This window comes from Corvus moneduloides, chromosome 7, assembly GCF_009650955.1.
Source record: "Corvus moneduloides isolate bCorMon1 chromosome 7, bCorMon1.pri, whole genome shotgun sequence".
NCBI classification, from domain to species: Eukaryota; Metazoa; Chordata; class Aves; order Passeriformes; family Corvidae; genus Corvus; species Corvus moneduloides.
The window spans coordinates 25774965-25793718 of NC_045482.1; positions in this window are offsets into that span (position 1 = coordinate 25774965).

Consider the following 18754-nt stretch of genomic DNA (forward strand, 5'->3'; position numbering starts at 1 on the left):
CCTCGTCATCCAGGAACCTTGGGATGTTATTTGTCTCAGTGCAAGCCTTTAAATAAGCCAGAAAACCACTGGAAAGACTCATGTACACAAAACAGTGCTGTTAATCACAGAACATGTTACTGGCTTATTTAAATTTTTGCAGTGTTCTCAAAGCAATTTGGTGGGTTGTTTCTCCTATTCTTTTCTCTACAGATGATTCACCCAATATCATCTCAACCTCAGCAAAACTCTTTTTTATAGGTTACAGTGCCTAGGGTTTTATTCATGAGTTTGAATTTAAGTACGTGAGCAATTTCAATAAAGTTTGCAGAACGACATTAACCATATGTTTCATTAGATTATTGAATCTGGGCTCTCACTTCATTATCACTGAGGAAAGTAATATCTACATAGAATCATAGCTGACCAGATCCATATGACCAGAGTTCTCCTTCAAGGCAGAAGCTGCACCAGAGATATTCTCAAGGTCATTGGCAGCCAACAATCTATGGTTCTGTGAAGTAGTAAGCGAGAATATCCACACAGAAGGCTTGATGGAACTTTTGATTCTTACAGCTGAACCTGGAAACCACATTTATTCATGGTATGTCATAGCCCCTCTGGGATGAGATGCCACCAATAGTAGGTTAATGTGTATTATTTAAATAAGCTCAACATGTGTGCATGGCTACATTAGCCATTGATACTCATTTTGGATAAAGCTGGGAGATGCTAAGGTGTGGTTATGTGACAGAATAAAATTATGACTATAGGGTTTACATTACCTCTCACATCTGGAACTTTGATAACTAATTCCAGCACAAGACCATGTATTTGTAATAAAAACCACCCTTGCTTAAACCAGCAAGGCCAGCGAGTGGATGAATGTCTGGTTAGCTTGAATGAGGATGGTAAAGAGATCCCGAGTTGGTACAAACCAGAGCTGAGAAGTGTCCCTGTTTTCTGCGGCTTCAAAACACTGGCAGAGTGTGAATATGCTATAAAGACACATGAATCATAAATGGAGATAGAAAGGTGCAAGTCAGAATGTTTCAGCTGCCCACAGACTGCTGAAGTTATTTGTGTGATTGTGTGAATGTTGAAGCACTGTTCTAAGCAGAGTGTTTTGGCAAATGTATGGACCATTTGAAGAATATCCAGAGTTCATCAAGAATGATGTAAGACCCTAGAAGCACAGCCTGTAAGACAACTCTGAGAATATAGATTTTAAATACAATCTGAGGACTTTTAAATTATTTGATTGGGAGTGAGAGAGAAAGAGATGGATAAGGAACATGATAACGATCTTCTAATATATAAAACATTGTTGCAAAAGACAAGTGAATAATCTTTCCTTCGTGTCCACTGTGGATAGTACAGAAAGTAATGGTCTTTTTAATAGTGGCAAGGGAAATTTAACTTAGACATTTAAAAAAAACAACTTTGTAATTGTAAGGATAATTAGATACTGGAAGAGACTTCCTGGGGAGGCTGAGGAAATTCCATCATCATGAAAGCCTTTAAGTAGCAAGCTGGACAAATGCTCATTTGGAATAACAAAGATCTAGTTGATCTATGGAGGGCAAAAGATGAACAATATGATTGACTGAAGGCCTTTGTAGGTCTATTTTCTGCTATTTGGTGATAATTGCTAAGCAGTATGGAGGGCAATATGTACTTGTTAAACTCAAATCAGATAGACTTGACAGAAGCAAAAAATATCACATATTGTTTTTTGATAGAAAACCTTGAAAATAAATCACATGGTACGGGAGATCTGTCCCATTTGAGTACCAAATTTTCCCAATGTAATTTTAAAAGTTCTTCTACTGTGACGACAGATATATTGGAAGATTATATTTAAAAAATAACTGGAAAATTGCAAGACTAGGAAAAAGCATGTAAATTCCTTTGGTACTTTTAAATGTAATTTTAAACATATTGGCAACAGTAAGAGGAATTAAGCAGATTAGAGATCTCTTTATGTTGAGGATTGTGGAAACAAAAAAATAAAATCTGTTTCTTCCTACAATGCTTCATTTGCATTAATCCAGATTTCCAGAGCTATAACTGAGATCAGACTTCATTTCCTGATCCTTTACCCACACCATACCCAAGTTCAATTAAATCTTTTTCAAGTGGTTCCTGAGTACATCAACCCAGGAGCAGGAAATAGTCTTCTAACTTAGTGGCTTACATGGAAGGGGAGATAACTAAAGACATACTATTATTTCTTTGGTCTCGCTGGGGTAACCATCTCACAACTCTTGAAGTACAAGCCTGCTGTAATCATTAGAGCATGATTAATGAAAACAGCTCATTATTATCTTGGAGATACTGTCCTCTAGTAATGCCCTTTTGATTGAAATGTATGCAAATGAAGACTATTTGGTTTAGAAGTTTTACTACATAGACCTTGTAAATATGAAAATTTAATTACTAAGTGTAATATTTATCATGAGGAGCTGTAGCTCTCCTCTTTATCCTACCAAGAAAATGAAAAAAAGATTCCTTTTGAAGTAGATGATTATTTAACAGATGCTTCTGTCCAGTGTTTCCAGAAACCTGAACAGATACACACCGAGCCAAATATGCATAGATTTATCCCCTTATCCTGGAGACCATTGTACCAGCATGCTTCGCATTTTGATAAGGGCCCAGCATTTTTTAGCTTCTGTAAAAGAATTTGCACATCAATCCAGAAGGAAATAAATTGCTGGGAGAAAAAGTATGGTATAACAAAACTGCTGTCTGACAGCTTGAGAACAATGGAGTGCTTTCATAAGTAAATGGTCCATATCTCATGATCTGTTCTCAGGAGGGGATCATCTGATCTGGCCTGTACAGAGAAGGAATGTTTCAGACACGAATGTTATCCTGACCATATGGAGGAGATTTTGAGCTGTTGGAATAATCAATCATTTTTTGCTTCTGCAGTTCTGATAAATAAATGCAGAAATCCAGAAACTGATTTGGCTGGATCAAAGGTTTTTTTTGTGTGTAGAAAAATCTTGGATGAACTGAAAAGTTGAAAAATCCAAATAGCAAACTATACTTTATTTTTAGACACTTGGTTTTGTAAAATGACAATATGAAGCTAAATACTGAAAAATCTCCAAGTTTGATTCCTGGAAAAATTTAGCCCAGAATTTTTTGACATATCAAAACTTCCTCTGCTTTTGTTTTCACCTTGAAAAATTAGAATAAATTAACAAGAAATATTGGTATCCCCAGTTTTTCAGCTACCTCATCCATGTAGTCTCCTCTTTCACCACTGAGTATAGAATAAAAATAGATAGGAAATAGCTAGGAAGCATGTATATTGTCACAAGAAGATTTGTTGACAAATGTAATATATATTATTAGATCAGTTGATGTAAGTGAGGGAAAAAGCAAAACAGAAAACATTTCAATCATGCAAGCACTTCAGATCTGAAACAGAATTGGTCAATAGCAAATGAAGTACTACTACTGAGATTTTTTTTGTTCTAGTAATATGTATTCCTTTTCCTTCAAAATTTTCCTTGCTTGTATCCTTCGATTTTCACAACTACAGTGTGACTGCTACTACACACATAATATTTTCAGTTATTTGCTTGTGCCCAGGAGGTGGATAAGAACTCATGTGCTGTGAGTCTCAGAATTAACCAGCTCATCACCCCCATCGAGTCACCTGGGCTGTCTTTTCTGGGCAGACAAACATGAGAAGGGTGAGGAAAGGCAGATAACCATCACTCCCAGGAGTGGGATGTTTGTCAGTTGAACAACATTTTCTGATTCTTACATTTCTCTGGTTTTTGATTTTTCCTTTCAGAATTTCAGCTTTCCCAGTCAGCATTTTTCCTCTTGTATCCTTGAGCTCCTGATTATCACGATTGTCCCAGCAATTACAGTGTTGTCTGTGTTTGCTTTTTTTATCTTACATGACCACATCTCTTGGACTCCCTCACACCTTAGCAACAATTTTCTTAGGAAACTTAGCCAAGGTCACAGAGCTGTGCTGAATCAAACTAGGCTTTGGGTTACAGACAGCTGGTCCCCAGGGCTGAACATTTCAAGGTGAGAGTGAGTCCACCTTGCACATGAGCAAAGGAATATATTTCATGGCTGTGTGCATTGCTCCGAACTCAGAAGACAAGAATGTTTTTGTTTGTCTTTTCAGATCCTGTTTGCTTTGAAGTTGAAGCACCAGGAAAAAAACAAGGACTTTTCATAAAAGCTTCCAAACATCATCTCTTTCCCTTATTTCTCAAATCACTCAAAAAAAATTAAAAGGGGAAAACACAAAGATAACTGTGTAATGACTCACATTCATTTAGTGATTTTAATCTCTCAAGGCACTTTAAGAAATGTCATAACCATACATATCCATGCTGTGGGTTGTCCTTCAATTTATATTACAAATGTCAGACATGATCCCAGTATTAATCAATATATTTACTACAGCGTTTAATTATTCTTCCATAGTCAGCCTCACCATTCTTTTAAATCTGGAAAATAATAGCATGGCATTTAATATGTGGCAATATTTTTCTTTCTTTTTTTTCTGCTAACTGAGGATAACCTTTCTGGAGAAATCCCATCATCATACCTGGATTATATAAGAGGTCTAAGAGTCTTTCCCCTGCAGTTTTTGAGCTTTATTACCAGCAGTAGATGGAGGATGACCCTTGCACAGATTATTTTGGGTTCATATACTACTGTTTGTTCTGCTTAAATCAGCCAGTCAAAATTCTGGCATTTGAGGTAGACAGAGACAAGTGGAGCAGTTCTATTGTTTACAACCCAGGGAGTGCTGCCTTCAGGAGCAAACATCGATGTGACCTCAGGGTTATGAAGTGGTGCCTCTGTGAGTGATTCACAGTCTGCAAAAGATAGTGCTGTCCAGATTCTCCACAGCTGGATCCTTCAGGAACTACCTTCAGCTCTCTGAAGCTTCTCTTAGAATCTATCTCATTGTTTCTGGTTTTTTTTGGCATCTGGCATGACAGGATGTATCTCATCTCTCCACAGTGCTCCTTACAGATGGAAAATGACAGCTATGTTAACCTGTTTTCAGGTGAAAGTATTATACAGTCCAATTGCCACCTTAGCCCTGTAACAGACCTTTTACACACAGTCATCATTCTCTTAAAATGCCTCTGTTTCATTCATATCCAACAACCAAACCTCTTTCAGGAGTTCCCAGTTGTTGTCTCTGGGTGTGAGTGGATGCACCATAATCTCCTGCTGTGAAACACCCAAATTTTCTGATGCATGTGGATTGAAGGCTTCCTTTTTTTGATTCTGGCTCAGTGCTGGTATAAAGGCATTACATACAAAATACATAAACATAAAGCTCATCGTTGATATAAAGATTCAGAATGCTTCATAAGGCCTATTTCACTACTTTGTCAGGAGGACAGTAATAGCTGCTCAAGTCACTGAGCTTATTTGTACCCATGCTTATCCCAGCAGTTCTGGTCACGCTGATGTGCCACAAGATAGAGCTCACAGCTCATTACATAAGGATAAAACAATCTCATCAGACCTCTGCTGAACCCAACATCTGTTTTTATGGATAAATACTTTGTAACTCAGCTCACACATGAGCAAGTTGTTGCTGCATGACTAAGGATACTGGAAAATAACATGTGAATGATGTACTCTGGACAACCAAATTATTTCTCTTTTAGATCTGCTGGGAGTTTAAAGTTTTATTTCTTTGTTTTATTTTTGGCCTTTACACTTATGAATACAGGCTGGTATACGTGTGTGATTGAGGAACAAGAATCCTAACCCAACGATGGTTCACAAAACAGCAAAATGGGAGCACATTTGGCAAAGACCAAGGCATCTCCTAGATGTGAATGTCTTTAAAATGAAACTTTACACAGGAATGAAAACATTCAATTAAAATTGATATTATGAGGACTACATAAAGAGTCTGCTTTGGAAACAATCAAGAAATAATATAGTTCATTCTCCAAGAATGTTCTGAGGAAGTGAATGACGACCAATAAAAGACCAAATACTTGAATATCAGCTTGCCTGCTTTCCTTTGAAGAAGTGCTGCTCTTTGTGATCCATTCATTTCACAGAATGGTACTTGGTAATTTGTTCAGAGAACATTTTTGAAGGCGTGTATCTAACATTTCCAATTACATCTTGAAAACTTGGCACAAAGAGGGATGAGAAAGATCTTAAAAATGGGGAAATGAATAAATAATTCAGGCTGCTCTTCCTCCTTCCCCCGTCTGCCCTCCCTGCATCCTCCCCTCATTTAACTTGTGAACAATCTGATCTGCTGAAGTTATTAGGAGGCTTTATTTAGTAACTATGATCATCAGATAACAGGTTCTGAAAATAATAAACCTACTCAGGAATGAGAATGAAGAGTTTGGTACCTAAGATCTAAATGAGCTCTCAGATGCATGTATATCTCAGCTGAACAGAATAGTTTTGAGCAAGTGATAATAGCGAGCAGGAAAGACGTTCACTGCTATCATAATCAAGCACTTCATAAAGTAATTAATTAGATAAAGCCATAATGCACCATAGGCAAATACTGGTGGTGAATAAGTATTCACATGCTCTTCGTTCAGACAGTGCTGGGTATTGTATTCTGCTATGCTGTCATTCAAGACCCTTGTAATCTATGTAATTGATTCCTGGATTTCATTAGCCAATGCAATATGCTGTGAAAGGGCGAATGTATTTATGGGTTATCTAATCTAGGACAGGAGAAGAAGAGGGAAGACATGAGAGAAATCTTAAAATATGTAAAAACAGCTGCCAGAGAGGAAGGAATAATTTGCTCCCTTCAGTTCCCACTTAGAAAAAGACATACTGAGTTTAGATTTCAACAAGAGAGATTTGGTTTAGATATCTGGGAAACAACTTTGTCAGAGAAAGGAGACTGACTTGAGGGTCTTGTTGAGTCCATGAAACTCTGGAGTCTTCATCTGTATAACTAGCCCTTGTCAGGAATGGTTTAAGAGCAGCCCATCCTGCCATGGGACAAAATGAAGGATTATACAATACCTGAAGGACTCTGCCAGTGTAATTTTCTCCTCTAAATTTTCTCTGGTGTGACATATTACACTTTCCTTTTAGTGTACATCTCCTCATGTCAGCAGCATATTATTGAAATTACAGAAAATGTGTAATGAAAGCAGAATGTGTATTCTCCCCTCAGCTCACCTCTGGCTGAATCGCATTTTCTAGCACTGCATGTATCAATTTGAGGAGAATCTCAGTTCCCATGTGTGATTTGCAGTTATGGCAAACACATGAGGGCTGTGGTAGAGTGAAAGGGTCTCTCAGGCTCAGCTGTCCATCAACCTTCCACTTACCTTTCAGTGGCATGTTGCTCAAATGATAAGCTTTACAAAGTTCTAAAAGAATCTTGCTTTTAACAAGTGCACTAAAATCTCCTTTTTGAAGCATGCATTAAACAAAGCTCTCAGCAAGAACGTGTGTCTGAATGGGCACTGTGAAACCTACAATCTGAAGAAGCCTCAATAACAAATCAAATCCTTTCTGGCATGGTTTTCTGCACTGGCATGTGTTTATTCTCTCTGGGAGGTCTTCTCTTTAGCACTCTATGTCTGGAATGCAAAAGGGGAAAGAATTTCCTTTTCTAAAGTGGAAGAAGTTTTCCTGGATAGTTTTCTCCGGAATATTTTTCAAAAGACCTTAAGAGATGCTTCTTTTTTTTTCCCTCTTAGAAGTCTCTGCTGTCTTGAAAATCTCGATCTTAAGGAATTGTGACAGCACTTTGTGGAAGTTTGAGTATCCTGCATTTCCCTTTCATCACTGTTGCCAGGTCTTCTCACTTGGATCATTTCTTCTGTGTTGTTTGTTATGCCAGGATTCCCACAGCACATATGGTAAACTTTCAGCAGAGACAATGGGGGTGAATCAAGGGGAATATAAACCCCCACAGAAGACTGGGAGGATGAGAGATCAAAGGAAGGAGATATTGCTGCACTCTCTGTGCTCTGGGATGAAGGAGGTGTCATGGGGGATGTGTATCTGGAAGTGCTGGGTGTGGATCAGTGCAACACTCCTGAACAATTTAACACCTGGCTAATACATCTTCTTGGTGCACAAAGACCAAGTTAGCTCATCCTCAAGGAATTTTTCTGTGCAGTTTTAACAGCAAATTGAGTTGGTGTTTGACTAGGGGTGCTGTCTAACCTCCAGAGTTGCCCTCAACATCATGGTAGAAAATGGACAAAACCCTCAAGTTTTGAAATAACATTTTGTGAGTGAAATGATGGAAGCCAAGCATTGGGTTTTTTTTAGCAGAGCAAGAATGTTGACAAAAATGACTCCCAAATTGTTTTCTCATGAGGTACAATTGTGCCAAACTTATTGACTGTCATCAAATCCTGACAAGAGCTACAAAGAAACCATTGCTATAATACCATGCCAGCACTGGCTGCGCTCAGAGGTATTTCATGCAGGTCTCACAGAGGGGGTAATAATTTTGTAATCAGAAAACACTTGCACTTGGCCACATATTTCCTGCAGGCAACCCCTCAGTCTCTAACAATTGAATCAGACATGGAGATTCCAGGCAACTGTAGGAAAGTCACTGGTTATCCAGAGCTATTTCCAAAAATAAGAAAAACAAATACATGTACAATAGTTCTCACCTGGGACTCTCTGTCAGTTTGGGTTTTGCATGCTCCCCAAATGTGGATATTAGATAGCTTGCCCCTGTTTAGAACTTCTGCCTTCTATATAATATATATATAATATATTGTTTTATAAACCTCAGGTCAGCAATTCCCTCTTTTATTGTCTCTTCAATTAAAAGTGTTATAAAATCACCAGGCTGGATAGTCTGTCGTGCAAAGGCTATTCTGGTTACTGACTTTGGTGAATAGTGTGGTTTTCCAGGGGCTAATAAGGCTGAACCTCCCTCTGTATCACTTAGGTGCATCTACAGTCTTGGCAACAGTCTTTTGTTCTGTCACATTTCATTTACTCCAGCATTGGTCCAGATGACACTAATGACGTTGAAAGTCAGGAGGATGCTGTTAATAAATGTGGTCCAGAGGTCTGGTATGTATGTGACCTTTATCTTTCAAATGACCTGTGTAAATTCAGTCCAGTCAATACACCTAGATAGATTGCCGTGTTTCCAGGGCTATGAAATTAGGTTAGAAAATTCCAGGACAAGAAAAATTGATGGGATTGCGTGTCTGAAACTGGCCATTGCTGCAATTTGTCTGTAGGGACTCACTGATGTGATACTTGGATTCATCACACCTAAACACGAATGGATGAGGATGTAGCTGCCTGCTGAAGGTTATTAAAAATCTAAAATGTGTATTATTCCCTGTATCCTGGGCTTCACCTTAAGGTGGTTACTCAGAGTTTGATTAAAACAGAATGTAGACACAGGCCTATGAAGATCTCTGTCCTACTGAAGTTGCAGGTGGATGTCAGGCACGATGTTTGAAGGGATCTACAGCTGTACTACGAGAGTACTGAATCCTACTTGAAACAGAGTCCAATACCTCAAGTCACCATAGAGAAGCATATATTGCCTCGAAAAAGCTTAGAAAGAGGTATACCCTTCTACTCCACTGCTACATGTATAAGAGAAAGCCCTAAAACCCATCCACCTCATGGTCATATTAGCCCCAAAGGCATGTGCACTTCACAGGTGGTGTTCAAACCTGTTGTCTGAAAATGACTTCTGTTCTCCTGAAGTTTAATCTAGACTCCAAGAAATAAAGTAAGGGTAGATTTGATTCTGTTAAAACACATCTCTCTTTCCAGTGGTTGTCTTTCAGAAACAATACTGATTATCTTTCTTGAATATCTATAAGAAAATGAGAACCACGGACTGATTGTTGTCAGACCAGGAGTCCTGGTAGCCTAATACAGAGCCCCCCAAAGGGTCAATTTTGGATGCTTAGGGAAACACTAGTACAAGCCTGACAGTATGGATTCCCTCCTGGTTATGCAGGCTCTGTGTTTTATCCCACTCCCCATCTCCTGGTGAAGAGTTGTTTAGAGATTTTCTGGGATAACTACTACATTTAAAGCTCAATAGCTACTCAGAGGTCTGATTTGATTGTTGGTAACTTGTTTGAGACAATAACTGAATAACAAGATAATCCACTAATACATGTTTGAAATTTTAATACAAGTAGGTCTTCTGATAAGATAGGGTGATGATGTCATTTTTAATGTTCATGTTAAAATGGTGCCACATTTACTTTCTGGAAACACTTGGGCAGCAGAGCATAGCTAGAGAAAAATGCTCATGAATAGCAAATATTAAGCTCAAATGCTTGACTATTCCCTGAAGACAGGTTCCAAGTTGTCTATTCCATTTTGTCATTTTCATCTCCTTCTCTAGCTGTACACAGTATAAATCTGCCAAAAGTGAAGGAGTCAGCAGTAAGAAAATTGAAATAGGCCTACACCAAAATTCACACTGCAGCACATCTTTCACTAAATGATAAAAATACAAGAATAGTGTCTGGAGTGAAAATATACAGGAAACAAGAAACTCATTTACAAATACGGTCTATAAACAACAAAACAAAGGCTGGTTTTTACTTTGATAATCATTTGGCTGTGATCAAAATGTTAGCTTCCATTTTATCACTTTTGAGGAAAGACAAAAAAATTAAATGTTAGTACTACTTGAACAGTAAGTGTTGGCTTGTCAAAATCACCCTGGTGTCAAAACTCCATGTCCTTTCCAAAGGGCATTTAGCTCCTACCATTTCAGCAGGTCCATCCACACCTGAGCAGTGAGTCTGCACGTGCTAACTTGGCTGCTCAAATTCATGTGTACACACCCTCACTCGATTTTGTGCAAATACATCTTTCATGTTCTGCTTTGCAAAGGTGTTTTTTAGATTTCCTGAGACAAAAGACTCATGCAAATAACTGATCACAAAACACGTCATGCAGTTGGATGAATGTTTCTCATTAGGGATCTTACAGGGCAGAAATTGATGGAAATGATTGATCCATAGACAGACATCAATGCAGGAAGAGTTAAGAATTCTGATGTAACTTTTCAAGCTTCAATCTCAAACATTAGATCTACTCTCTCAAGACAGTCTCTGAAAAGCCTCACATGTAACATCACTCTCATGAGAGTTTTCCTCTCCATGCCAGTAAACTTCACTCCAGTTGTCAAAAAGTGTTGTCTATAACATAAAATTTATCAAATAATGTTTGATTAATTAACCACCAGGATGATAATGTTAAAAATACACGAGAATTTTAATAGTATTTGGATAAAAATTGCCTGTCTGTACCATCTTTTTTTATAATTTTAAATTTTTATATTTTAATGTTACACACCCACTGCAGAAAATATATGTCCTTTCAGAGGCTAAGCCCAGTTCTTCCTTCTAAATATCCTTTGATTAGCACAAACAGCCAGTTATCAGTTGTGTTATTTCTTTCTTCAGATGCAGACAAATAAGTGAAGAGCAAAATCAAGGACCTATAATAACTGGCATTTTCTCATCTGCCCTTTAATAATAAGCTGATCTTGTCAGAGAATATCAATTAAAGGGAAGGAGGCAGAAAAGCAGTGAATGAGATTCCTCAATATTAGGTTAAACAAATTTTAAAGTGCAACTGATGCCAGGGAAGTGTTAAATACACAGTATTTTCCTGGTGAGTTTAAACAGTAAAGTGTGCTTTCCCTCAGTAAGGTAACAGGAAACGATAAACTGACAGCATTGATCATTTAAAATGTGACTCAGGATAAAAGGATACAACAAAATGTTTTAAAGAACAAATTATAAAAGTGCCCAATTTTTAAGGTCATGGTGGTAAAAATAATTAAAAGCCATTACAGAGGAAAAGTAATTTAAGGGTGTCAGGGGAAATATTATATTATTTATTTAAACAAGCTGACTATGTAAACAAACTGTTTCTCAGTTCTAGAAATGCTATAAATTTTATCATCTTAAGTTCATCCAAATTACTGCATTCCACCACTGGAATGAAACATTAACAGTAGTATCAACATCCCAGTTAGTTTCCATTCAACCCCAAATTTTAATAGAAATAACCTGTAGGGTTTGACTGAGTGTGATACTGCTAGAGAAGCCTTGAATTTAAACTGTCTGGATAAGGAAAACTGCACGGTTTGTGAAGGCAGTTTTGAATAAAATGGAATTTTTTCTTCTGTCTCATTTATCTGTCAAGAGGCCACTTCTAATACTTTCATAAAGTTATTGCCTACAGAGCAAAGATGAAGACCTGGAAAACCCCCCCAACATAATTACAAAGCAAATAATCAAAAGATAGCAACTAGAAAAATTATCCTGATTTTCTAATTTCCTTTGGTTTTAGTTTAATTTGTGTGTTATTTCTTGATGTTATTTCCTTAAAAATGTTTAAAAAAAGCAGATGAAGATTTATTCCAATTGATTATTAGATTGCAGCAAGGTTATTAAACACATTCATTTTAGTTAAGATTTTAAACTGGGAAACAGCAGAGAAAAAGCAGAGTGACATGTAAATGAATGATAAGATAAGCAAATTAAAATCTAGTGTTAAAGTTGCAGAGAAACTTACATCAAAATAGATTAAAAATTATAATTAGAAGCTCTGGCTGGACAAAGCTGAAATAAAGTTTGGAATTTTTACAAGATAAGGGAAAAATTAATGTCTCCTTCCTAGCAAAAATGCTGCTTCCTGGATTCACACTTGCAGAATATAATGATCACATGCACTGAGAATAATTTCACATTAAAGACACAGCTGGCATTAACTTAGTGACTAGAAGAATTGGGGAAACCTTTTTTTTCCTTCTTTTTTTTTTCCCTGCAGCCCTACACAGGTTGCAATCCATTATCTGTCTGCACTTCATCTGATCAAAGTACAGAAAGAATGAGCATCCAACACACACTTCTGAAGATTTTAAGCCCAGAATACACTACACTCCTCAAGTCACTTCCCATGTAATACACAAAAGGGTGCTCCCAAAGGTGGTTGAAGGAGCAGGGCTGTTTTTCCTTATTATATTACTGCCTTTTTGCCCGTGCTGATCCTACACTGTGCGCTACAGAGATCATAACACAGACACACACAGACATAGAAAGGTCTGACAAGGGTGTCAATATTCACTCAAAATTTGAGAAGTTACAGAGTGTCAGATATTGAGCTAGCCCTTTGCCCCTGTACAATTCTCCCTGAGGAGATTTCCTGTTTCTTCTTTCTCACAGGACAGTGGGTGTCAGAGGAAATGGCAGCACTGTCATCTTTCTGTGCCTTCTCAGGATCACGGAACACTTGAATAAAAATGTTCAGTACGCTCATAGAAATCATTTTTCAGAACCTGGGTTGTGCCCCTTTTCAAAGCAGTTGCTCTACACCCTGGCTGAACAACAGTCATGAATGGCATACACACTGATTTTGAACACAATATATGCATATTTTTAGACTGTTGGAATATTCCTGTCGTGCCCTGGGTTTCAAGAGGAAAACTCTTCAGGATAAGAAAGCAACAGGGAAAACATCAGTGAAGGAGCAAAAGAAAGGATTTTCTTACACTAGGGAAGGGTACTGTTTTTGCAAGATCACAAATAGAAATCTGCTTTCTGGAAGGGAGGAGTTTCATGTTCAGGAGCAGGCGTTCAGCGTGAGGAAGTAGGAAAACAAATCAGAGGTGTCCTTGTTCCTCTCTAAGCTGCAGAAAGATGAGAGACACAAGACAAGGGGAGATCCGTGCACCTGCCAGGGGAAATTGCTGGGGTAGGTGCATAGGGAAATGGAGTAAAGGTCCTCTCAGGGCCTTTGGATTCAGTCCCTCATGTCTACCTCGGCCTAGCAGAGAGGGATGTTGATTATTCAGCCACTGTTGGTGGTGAAATCAGGCATCAGAGCTGTATTTGGACTGTAGAGGAGAAACATGGATAGTTACCCAATGGCCATGCCTGCTGTGATTTCAGCCCATGGGCTTCAAGGAGGAAGCCAAACATTTTGGGGATACCACTTCTGAACAATGACTTCCCTTCACATTCTGTCATAGCTGTTTGGGTGTGTATGTGCTGTCTGTGCAAGTTCTCATGGGCGAGTCGCAGGGTGTGGATTCACTCTCTCAGCCAGTTCTTGACCTGTCTTTTGCTGGGGATACATTTTAACTTTACTTTTTTGTAGTGCTGGGAGAAAGTACCTCCTGAAGGAATTGCCTATTAGTGTGGCCTGGGTACAATGTTCACAGGTTCCTGGAAATGGTAGTTTACGGTAAGTTTGCTATTATTATGGGGTAGCAGTATGTCCTCTTCTATAGTGAATATGACATCTCATGGTAACAAGAGAAGTAAATGTGATGGGATTTCTTCTGCCAGCCTGTATGGATATGACGGGTACAAATTGTGTAAAAATATGCTAAACTGAAACAGAATATTTCACTGAGAGAGGGAGAGTGATCTACTTGCATGGATTATTGCTTCTTTCATCAGGTAAAGACAAGAACATCCACATAAAGATAAGAACATCATTAATTAATAAATAAATAAATTAATTAATTCTGTTTCACTACAATGGGCACACTTGCAACTCAGAGATGAGAAGCTGTTATCATCAGAAAATAAACAGTAGAAAATAGTGGGACACATTATAAGCAACGTTAAACAATAAGGAAAAGTAGTCTAGTCCTTTTTCAACAAAATTCTTAATTGTGTGCATCACTGTAAGCGTGTGAACAGTCCTGTTGACATCAGTGAAGTCAATCCTGGTCTTCGTCTCAATGTTTTGTTGAATGGGATCCAAAGGGATAGGAGGCAACAAAGCTTGGTTTGTGATATTTTGGAGAGAAGGTAACAGTGGCTCTAAACCTTACAATAATTAGCATTAACAACAGATTTCTCTTTCCATAGTAAAGATTGTTCCTAATCCAGCAAAGGATTAAAAATATCATTATTTTGCTGTCACCTTTCTGCTAGGTCCTTTTCGTTCTAGTTGACAACTGAGATAACAGACAAGGGGACTATCCACCTGATATAGAGTTTTCCTTTCCTTCAGATTGATCTGTGACAGTTTCCACTTGTGACAGGCGGGTTGGGTTAAAGCAGGGTTTGCTTCTCAAGTTCAGCCTCAGAATAGGCATGCTTCTATTTCCTTGACCTGCATTATTTTAGAGAACACTTGTGAGATATAGGAGAAAATAAAAACGCAGCTCACCTCCCAGACTATAAAGGACACACAAGTGGAATTCATACTGGACAGAAACTACTGAGAAGCATCAGGCAGAGAAGCAAACAAACAAACAAAACCTTAAGTCAAAGAAGCAGTAGCCTCAGCAGGTCATTAGGAGGGGAGGTTTTGCTTGCTTCTTTGCTTGAAGTAGTCAAGTCCTAGAGCAGTTCTCCCTGTCCCAATTAAACTGCAGACAGCTGGTTACGTCCCTGAGAAGTGAGAGGAGGCAGTTGCTGTAAAAACAGCAGAGAAGCAGAATCTGAAGCGCAAAAGTGGCAATGTGCTCATTCAGGCATCATCTGCATGGTGGGCAGCAGACACAGGAAAACTTCCACAAGGGATTTATTCTATTTTGACGAGGGCGCTTCAATACTGATTTTTCTGAATAATTAATGCATAGGGGAGAAAATATTCCTGGAAGGGACTGTTAAAGAGGTTGCAGCATTACGGGTTCCTAATTATGCTTTAACAAAATCTATAGTTTATAGAGCTGCTTGAGGTCAGCACATGCCTCCTGTGCTGGGAAGAGCTGCATGGACTCCACGTGCACAATAACACTCACTAGAGCCAAGGGACCACAGGCACGACTAAAGCTGCCTCATGCTTCAGTGTGCACTCTGCTGGGCCCTGGCCTCTTGTGCTTTGAGTCCTAGCATGAGTTCATTTTTAATGGGGAGCTGTTAATGGAAAATATCTAGTATAAATTACCCAGAATTTCACAATGTTCCTTACAGTTTTATCTGTCTCAGATTTAAGCACAAAGAGTGAGGCTTGATTTAATTCTTCTTCATGGAGTTTTGGTTCATGACTCAAATTTTTTTCTGAGAGTCTCTGTAGCGGGACTCCTTTACCTTCTTTGTAAAGAGCACTGTGTTTTCCTAAAAGCCTACACTGATTATGTTTTCATTCAGTACCTGCTCTACAGAGTATATGATTTTTTTATTTACTGACAGTGCAGATGACAGAAGTTTTTGCACTAGTGGCTGTATACCAGGTAGGCTACAAAAAAGATTCTCGTGTAGGTAGATCTACCAATTTTCATAGAGACATAAAAAAGTCAGTCTTCTAAACTCTAAAAGTTAATCTGTAGAGCTCAGAGTCAAAGATAGAGTATGACCACCTAAAGGACTGCATGGGGTCATCCCAGCATATTGAAGGTGAAGTTGAAAGTAAGAATTACTAGCTTAGAATCTTAAGTAAGTTTAAAAAGTACAAGCTAACAGGACTGTACCTCTTAATTATCTACAGACCACTTTCAAGAATGGGTTTGTAATATTCATGAGGTTCGGTTTAGGGGATTTGAAGTAGATGCCTAAACCTATGCTGCTCAGCAGACAGCCTGAATAACTTGGATATCACACATACTGTGGGCAAGCTCTCCTCATCTCACCTCTTGCATATGTTTTAGTTTACCTCAATAATTAAACATTCATTGGACAAGAAAGAGGTTAAGGAAGTCAAGCATGTGAGAGGAAAGCCAGGTTATTGCTCCAGTGGTTATTTAATTAGTTAAACCAAGTTGGACAGTTTCAAAGGACGCAGCTGAGGAGCTCTAATAAGCTTGTTGACTCAGATATTCTGCTGGAGAGACAGAAAACTTGTGTTGTAGTTTCTTGTCCATATTAAGCAGCCTGAGGACAGAGAGTGGATCCTTTGCAAATGGATATCCTAAACCACTGTTACTTATGGAGACATAGGAGAAGCAGATTTCACTGGATTTGCAAAATCAAATCCACTCGGAGAGCTGGTTGGGAAATCAAAGGTAAAGTATGTCCCATGCAATTGCCAATTGCATCCTCTTGGTAGGCTGAGATCCTCACGTGGATGTAAATGGAGACTATCAGCAATGCTTCCCTTCCAATGTTCGTTTGTAAATCATTTGTAAATCATTCAACACAGGTGTTGTTTGGAATGTGTTGATAAAATGCCTTGGAAAGCCTGTACAGGAGTATTCTGATGAGGACTGTATTAGATAGGGAAGGAAAGGACATCTTGCTGTTCTTTATAGCACATAATACTAGGGTTTGTTTATGGATTTCAAACCTGCTAATGCCTTTTTCCTCTAAGGGATTCATCACCTGTTCAATCATTCACGCTCTGGTTAACAGTGCTTCAGTATCATCTAAATGCTATAAAAAATTGCTCTAGTTTAGTAAAGTATCTCACACTTTGATTTATCTTTGCAAGTCTCTTCTCACATATTTTTCCAGCCTTCCAAGGAGGCATGCAGCAAGGTTCCCAGAGTTGTTTCCAAGCACTAAATCTCCAGCACTGGATATTCTGAGGGAATAGGTAAAAAATCTGTCACATTTAGATTGTGGGATTTGTGTGTTCATGAAAGGGAATGACATATGGAAGTGAGAGATGAGATTTTCTGCTGATGCAAAGATGAGGCATGAGACCATAAGAGGAGATAGGACTGTTGTTACTGTAGGGGTAGTAACCTCAAGAAAGACTAGCTATATTTTACCCATTTCAAGAGAGAAAATAGTTTAAAGTAGGTGACCCATTGCTACAGAAATATCTTAGACGCCCATCAGCCAGAACATTGTACTTCTTTAGCAATCAGCAGTTTTACTATAAGATTTTTTTCTGACTTCTCTTAAATATCTATCTGGAGACTCTGGAGGGTGCTGGAAACTGATAGACGAAAGTGATGAGAGAATAAAGCAGTGAAGGAGGGCTGAAAAATAGTAATGGCCTTGTGAGCTTTTCCCTTCCAGATCATTGATTTTGTTGTAACTTGGAAGAGACAAAAAATTGTTACTGAACATTTCGTTGCATTGCCAAGATACCTTGAGCTTTTTCAGTCTATTTCTATATATTAGAAATGAGATGCCCCTTTGTCAAAACCAACATTTCAGCTTGCACCATCTGCAGAAACCCTGATGCATCAGAGCTGGATTCCTACCCTTGGAGGTAAAGTTTTTATGAGACTGGGAAAACAGGATTAAAAAAGCCTTGGGGCATCTATTCTGTTAAAATGGCCAGTCCAATTCTGTGCTTTATCTGGGAAAGGTCATAAGAAAATTAAAAATCAAACGCATTTTTACAAGATGATGTAAATCAAATTATCAATATTTGCTTAAAATGATCATGAAGATCTAAGGAGTGGTTTGAATTATTCCCCTTTATTCTTCACAGATTTCTGGTTCTTAATGTGCTTGCTTAAGGATAGCATTTTTTGTTAATGAGACCATTGGGGGCAAAAGGTGGTTGACACTGGGGAATACATACTGTGACAGAGAAAATTCCTCATATATAATGAAGGAGTGAGTAAAGACCAAAATGATGAATGTGAGCACTTTGTGTGGCTGAAATAGGATAAGTTCAGTGATACTTCTACCAGCCATGTCAGAGCATTAGAAAAGTAAGAAAGTGCTTTTTGACTGAAGTAACTCTGGACAAGGAGTTTTCCTTCCAAGGGGTTTGCATCTCCCCCTGCACCATCACACGTTAATGGATAAATATGTATGGCCTGTGAGACTGCTGTTGGATAAGTCTGATCCCATTGCATCCTGCTGTTTGACAGCACAAACCTGTGCCCTTTTCCCTGAGCTGCCTCCAGCCACTGTGAGCTGCTGGCAGCTCCTCA